The 6,979-nt window shown below is 42.3% G+C and overlaps 1 long non-coding RNA gene across 1 annotated transcript; it reads right to left on the reverse strand.

The window, feature by feature from the left end:
* Positions 1-1,078: 1,078 nt before the first annotated feature.
* LOC127121312 (uncharacterized) lies at positions 1,079-1,754 on the reverse strand. Its single transcript, XR_007803390.1, has 2 exons — positions 1,476-1,754; positions 1,079-1,337 (listed from the first exon to the last, which is right to left on the reverse strand). It is a non-coding gene; the product is annotated as an uncharacterized LOC127121312 (long non-coding RNA).
* Positions 1,755-6,979: the final 5,225 nt, after the last annotated feature.

A 6,979-nucleotide genomic window follows, 5' to 3' on the forward strand; every position in this document is an offset into this window, starting at 1 on the left:
TTGAATTGGTTTTGGAGATTTAATCGTGGTTGCATTAAGCCCATTCATTTCCTTTTGTTAAGCCCACAAGTTTATCCCATTAACCATTTTTTCATATCCATATCTCATCTTGAAAATCTCATAAGCCCATTAAGCCCATTTATCCAATTTTAATCCAAGTTCATTAATCCATTTGTATCCATTTGGTTTAACCCATATCCATTTAATCAAAATCTAAATCCACTTTTATTTTTAGAATCCATTCATTACCATATCCATTTCTAATTAACCAAATCCATTTAACCATTTTTTAACGGCTATCCAAATTCCATATCCCTCAAAACCACTTTTATTCCAATTTAATCATTATCCAATTTCATATCCATTTTTTTTACCATAATCCATTTTATCCAATACTCAACACAAATCATATCCAATTTAGTTTATCCGTTTAAAACCAATTGCCATTATCCAATCATACCCATATCCATTTGTACAAAACCAAAATTCTGCATTAAAAATTCTGCATTGCATTTACCAAAATTCTGCATTAAAAATTCTGCATTGCATTTACCAAAATTCTGCATTAAAAATTCTGCATTGCACATCAAAATTCAGCAACACATCAAAAATTCTGCATAAAATGAATCAAAATTCAGCAACACATCAAAAATTCTGCATAAAATGAATCAAAAATTCTGCATAAAATGAATCAAAAATTCTGCATAAAATGCATCAAAAAATTCTGCTGCCAAGCCAAGCCATCAAAACCGAGCTACAACCCAAGCCGGCGAAATGCACAAAACGCAGCATCAAGCTACGAAACTCATCACACTTGAAATGAACGACAAGCTGAAACGCATACCAAGCCAGCTCCAAACGCACAGCCACGGCAAGCGAAATACATTCCAAAAAGCTGTTGTAGCTCATTCACAAGCCGACAATACAAAACGCAGCAGCTACAATTCCAAACACACAAGCATAAACTAACAGTGAAAATTCTGCATATAACCTGCATAACAAAATCCTGCACGAAAAAAAAAACTCAGAATCCAATAACAATTCTAACAAACTTCACAATCACAATCTAGAATCCACCTTCAACCTCCATTCATCAACCACCGTCAAAAACTCTCTTCCAATTCTTCAACCAAAACCTTCAACCACCGTAACCGTAACCATTTTTTCAATTCACAATCACCTTCACCAAACTCCAAACTCCATAACCCTCCACCACAACGCCTAACCGAATCTTCTTCTTGAACCAAACTTCATCAAACCTTCACCAAGACCTTCTCTCAACTCTGAACCATTCGAACCTCACCAATCTTCACTCACCATTTTTATCTACACGCAACCTTCCAAGAATGAAACAGAAAAAGAGATTGAAGAGGTAGCAAGAAACCAAAAACCACAACTCCATAGCCAAAAGAGTTTCACAGAATTCAGAAAAACAAACTAAGAACGAGAAGAAGAGAAGGATCATCGGAGCTTACGATTTGGCCGGACTTCGGATCGGATACAGATTCGTTCGAGATCTCGCGGAAATTACTCTGGATTCTTCGTTGATTCATTCTCTTCATCATAACCGCAACCAACCATAACCGTAACCAATCTCCGTTCACCGAACCACCTTCAACCGCTTCCAACCTTCCATCGCCGAACCACCACAAGAAAATTCAATCTGTTCCTCAACAGAAGCATAACGGAAAGGAGGAGGAAAGCACAAGAGGATCTCGATCTCATCTTTTGAAAATTCAGTCGCGTTCGCTCTTTGTTCTTCACGCCGCTTCAGTCACCGGATCTTAGTTGCATCGCTCTTCGTCACTAATCGCGACGCCTCTCTCATCTTCACCAACTGTATTGTTCATCTTCCTCAATCCGAAGCGGCCTCAGCTCGACCGAACCACAACAACGCGAATCGCAACAAGACGAGAACAAGGAGTTTCGGAATCGAGCCGTGGAGATCTGAGCTTCGAGTTCGTCTTTGCCGCCGCGGGTAAGAGTGAATCACGGTAGCATTCTGTTTTGTTTGAAGTGGAGAGGTTGATTCCTGTTTCGATAAAGAGAGGTTGAGGCCGTGAGGAGGGGTGCGCATCCTATCGTAGCAAACCGCTGCCGGCATCAGCGAAAACCGGCACGGTCAGGTTCTTTGGCAGCGCGTTGTTTTTCTTTCTCTCCGTGGATCTCCGAACACGAGTGAGTGAGGGAAGATGAAGTTTCTCTACAGTTTTCCTTTGCATGTGGAATTACACCCCCCGTCGCCACCTAGCAGGCCTTGTCATTGAAGCTTCTGGTGGGCCAACGACCTTGGGCCCAACCTCTGGAGTCTATATTCCAGGTTCTGCATTTTAGATTTGTGCATAATCTTAATTAATTTGTATGTTTAGTTTCAATTAGAAACATTAGAAATAATTAGATGTGATTAGGAGGTTAATTGTTTAGTTACTGTTACTGTTAATGATTAGGACATATTAGGATTAACTTGTATTTGTTAGAGTTAATTTAGGTTAATTAGTTTAGTTTGGAATTTTAGAGTTAATTAGTCATTAGAATTAAATAGTCTTAGGAATATTAAACCTAGATTAAACTTTTAGGATTCTAGAATATGGATTAGATTAGTCTAATAGAATTTTAGGAAATTGGTTTTTTTAGAATTTTAATTAGGCATTAAAATTTGGTTAGAATTTAATTAGAAAGTGATTAGAAATAATTTTAGGATTAGAATATGTTAGAAATAATTTTAGAAATGTTAAATCTAGTTTAGATATAATTAGAATTTTCATGTATAGATATTGCTCCCTAACTGTGAAATGACCGTTCTACCCCTAGGCTTAGAGATAATTCGATCTTGCATGCTCCCTTAATTTTAGGACATGTTAGTATTTGATTAAATGAGCTTCATGTGGAGTTTGAGCTTCTGTTTTGGATTTTTATCCTCTTTTGACCCTAGGCTTCGACCTAGTGGTTTGGACTTATCATTTGAATTGTGATTTCAGGTTCAAGAATACATCTCCATGAGTGATGATGCTCCTTCATTTGAGCTTAACCATTTGTTGTGGTTGGCCTAACAATTGTGTGTTTTGTAGGCCTTAATGGGGGATTCACTTGTGTTCATGGATTGCTCATTGTTGTCTGATTGGATTTGTCTGTTTGTGTAATATTGACTGTTGGTTGTTTGTCTATACAGTTTAACTGATTGTTTTAGATTTTTTCACAGGTACCCTTAGTTGCTCAGTTCTCTTAAGAACTTGCATTGCTTTGCTTATAAGCAATTAGCATTGAGGTATTGCACCTTCTTCTTCATGTAGTCTGGAGACCCGGCTGTTACCGGGCCGGGCAAATGTCTGAAGTCCTCCTTAAGAGGCAATGATTGTGGTTGTTTATTTTTCGTGCCAAGCAGGTGAAAGTCCTTTAAATAAGGCAATTGGTGGAAGGTAGGGATAAGCAATCTATCCCCCACTATTCTGTGAGTCTTCTCCTTGCTCCCATTACATGGTTGTAGCATTGAGATCCAAACCCAAGATCTATCGAGTCCAATTGGGGAAAGAGTTCCATCTTTCTGAACTCCCCCACATTCTTATATCTACATGCTCTCTCGAACTTGAGATAGAAGCAATGAGGCACACCCCTCATCACCTTTCATCTGGCTTCACCTTAGCCCCTTAATGGCAAGGTTAAGAGCTAACCTGACCCCGATACAGAGGCTTGTTTGTTGAGGTTGATATGACCCCTCGACTAAAGCCTAACCCTGATGTTTGAGCCCCTTGTTGGTGTGTTTATTTCATGCTGTATATGTTTGTGTGGTGTGATTGTATCCCCTAGGTTTGCTAGACTCCGCGTAGTCTCGTTTGCATGTCAATTAAGGTAGCACGGTTCCTTCGTATAGGACTTCCTTTCTTGCTTGAGCTTTCTTAAAACACAAACAAACACCATCCCCTCTTAAGGATACGTTAACTCCTTCTACTACAGGTGAGTAAGTCTCCAAAGGTCGAGCATCCGGTAGATTGCGTAGTGACGTTGTCCACTTAAAAAACACAAACCAACAGGAATAGTTTAGCCGAACTACGGCAACTCTGATTCTCATGTCCAGATGAGATACGTAGGCACGAGATGCGATGTCTTGTCGAGTTTGACTAACAACTAACACTAATTCTTTTCTCTCGCCCTCGTTGCGATTGAGACCTCCCCTTTCTCTTGCCCTAGTTGCAATTGAGACCCTTCTTCTTCCTGTGTTGGTGTTAGGAGGTGGATGTAAGCCCAGCGATTGGCATTCCACATCCTGTGTCTTGTTGTGTGCTTGGAAGCTGATGTAAGCCCAGTGATTGGCATTCAGGCTCCACGTTTGCCTTTGCCTGTGTTTGTTTGTGTGCGTGTTAGCCGAGCTACGAATGCTCTGATTCTCCTTCGTCCAAAGGAGATACGTATGCATAGGATGCGACATCCTAGCGAGCATGTGTCGTTTCCCCAGTCCGAACTACTTTGACTCTGATGTCTATGCTTGATAGACTAAGTAGGCCCAGGATGCGATATCCTGCCGAGTCAGTTTCAGTCTGTTTTCTTGTGTCTCCTTCAGCCAGTGTGTGTGTGTGAGCAGTGTTTTTAGCAACCATTTTCCTTCCTATTGTGCGTGGATCCCGTCGAGTACGACGGATGCGTAGGGGTGCTAATACCTTCCCTTCGCATAACCGACTCCCGATCCCATTCTCTTTGGTCGCGAGACCACGTCTTTTCCAGGTTTACTCTGAGCGTTTCCTTTCCCTCTTTTGGGATAAATAACGCACGGTGGCGGCTCTGTTGTTCTGTTTTCCCGCCGGTTTTTCGCGTAATGCGACAGCTGGCGACTCTGCTGGGGACCTAAGAAGTTGACCTATGCTGGTCCATCTTCCTTAAGCGAGTCTCTCCTAGCGCTCTCTAGGTTGGGGCTTTGGTTGCTATTTGCTGTTATTTATTGCATTCATTTCATTTATTGTTTGCATTTATTGTTTGCATTTATTGTTTGCATTTATGTTTGCATGCATCATACTATCATTGAGCTGTTCTCTGTGCAGGTGGTTCCTCTGTTTGGGGTGGGTGTTCTGAGTGGGGCTAAAACCCAGGCCCGAGTATACACCTAGGATTAGTGTGGTCTCATGTTGCCTCCTTCATGTTAGGTCAACATGTGCCTGGCAACATGATGTACCACGAGCCGGACGAGGTTCATTTGATAGTGCTTGCCTCTGTGGGTATTCCACTTTGGTTGAGTTACTTCATCTGAACTGTTGACTCTGGTGACCGTTCTTTCCCGGATTCTTGGTTGAGACGATCTTAAGGGAGCTACAATGGCACACCCGAAAGGGCAAACCCATTGAGTATCTTTGCCCGATTGTCGAGACTATTATCCGCCTTAGGATGACCTGATTAGAATTTACCTGTGAGGGGAGGGTGATTCTTACAGATGCATGTTCTGATGGTGACTTTGATGGTGACTTTTGGTTTCGTTGATCAGAGTCATATTTATAAGTCGGATTTATGGATCGTTATTTCTGGACGCCGGAGGTTTGACCCCGGTATTGATCAGAGGGTTCCGTTTATTTCGGAACCCTGGGCTGAATTTAAGGTTGCTCCGTTGGTGACTCGGTTCCTCAGATTGGGTTCAGATGACAGTTGACCAGTTGACTTTGGGGTTTCAGATGATTGTGATCAGAGTTCGAGCCGAAGCTTCGATCCTGTGTTCAGAGATGCACAGCTTGCCAGTCGTGTCTGCATCATGTGCATCATAGCATGTTTATTTTTCAAAAGAAACGCAATCAACAAAAAAAAGAATCAATAAAAAAATTGAAAAAAAAAAGAAGAAAAAAAAAATGATCTCTACATGCATATCATTTCTCAGGTACATTCCAGAGTCTGTTCACTGATAGATCCGGGTGCTCATTTACAGATGAAATTGTTGGTTTCACTCGGTACTCATTGCTCTTGTATACTGTGCCGTTGATGCAGATTGCTTTTTTTCCGAAGATGAATCAGGCTCTTTGAAGGCCTGAGAAATGATCATTATCATGTGCATCATATGCATTAGCATCATAATCATAACATGTTGCATAACAGGTGTTCTGGTTCGGACTTCTCACTCTGGCTCCTGTCTGAGACAGGATTGTTGATCATCGTCCGCACCGCAACCAGATCGAATCATCAGAGGAGTATGGATCAGGTTCAGACTGAGTTGGCTGAGATGAGGGCAAACATGGCCCAGTTCATGACCATGATGCAAGGGGTCGTTCAAGGGCAAGAGGAGCTGCGAGCCTTAACCCAGAGATAGGAAGCCATGATTCTGCCACCCAGTCGTGCTTCACCAGAGGGGGTCCCCGTTAATGATCAAATTGCTGTTGTCGCTATTCCCGTCAACAACTATGACGTGGATGATGATTTGAGGGGTATCATAATCAATGGACAGCCTCTTGCTACAAAGACTGTTAATGTCAGAGCAACCCGTACTCCGGTTCGCCATCGTGGCTCTTCAAGTTCGTTGAATTCTAAGAAGCCATTCTCTGGGGCACCCAAAAGGGGAGAGAGTGAAACAAATGATGTGCACCGGCGAGGGAGTGCGAACAGAGGATAATATCGTCAAGTTGCCGTTGTGACTATTCCAGCAACCCAACAGCAACAGGGAAGGCCAACTCAGCGGTATCAACATCAGCAACATCGTCCGCAACAGCAGGCTTACCAGCCTCCCTATGATAATCAAGCCGGTACAAGTAATGAGAGGAAGAGGGTCATTTTTGATCCGATCCCTATGTCTTACGCAGAGCTGTATCCCTCGTTGATAGAGCGGAACTTGATTACTCCCAGAGACCCGCCGGCTATACCCGTCAACCCTCGGTGGTGGTATAGGCCTGAGCAGCATTGTGTGTATCATTCGGGTGCTCCTGGTCATGATGTGGATAGTTGCTTTCAGTTGAAAATGAAGGTTCAAGACCTCGTGCAGTCAGGTATTCTGAACTTTGAAGACTTGGGTCCCTGT

This window comes from Lathyrus oleraceus, chromosome 2, assembly GCF_024323335.1.
Source record: "Lathyrus oleraceus cultivar Zhongwan6 chromosome 2, CAAS_Psat_ZW6_1.0, whole genome shotgun sequence".
Classification (NCBI taxonomy): Eukaryota; Viridiplantae; Streptophyta; class Magnoliopsida; order Fabales; family Fabaceae; genus Lathyrus; species Lathyrus oleraceus.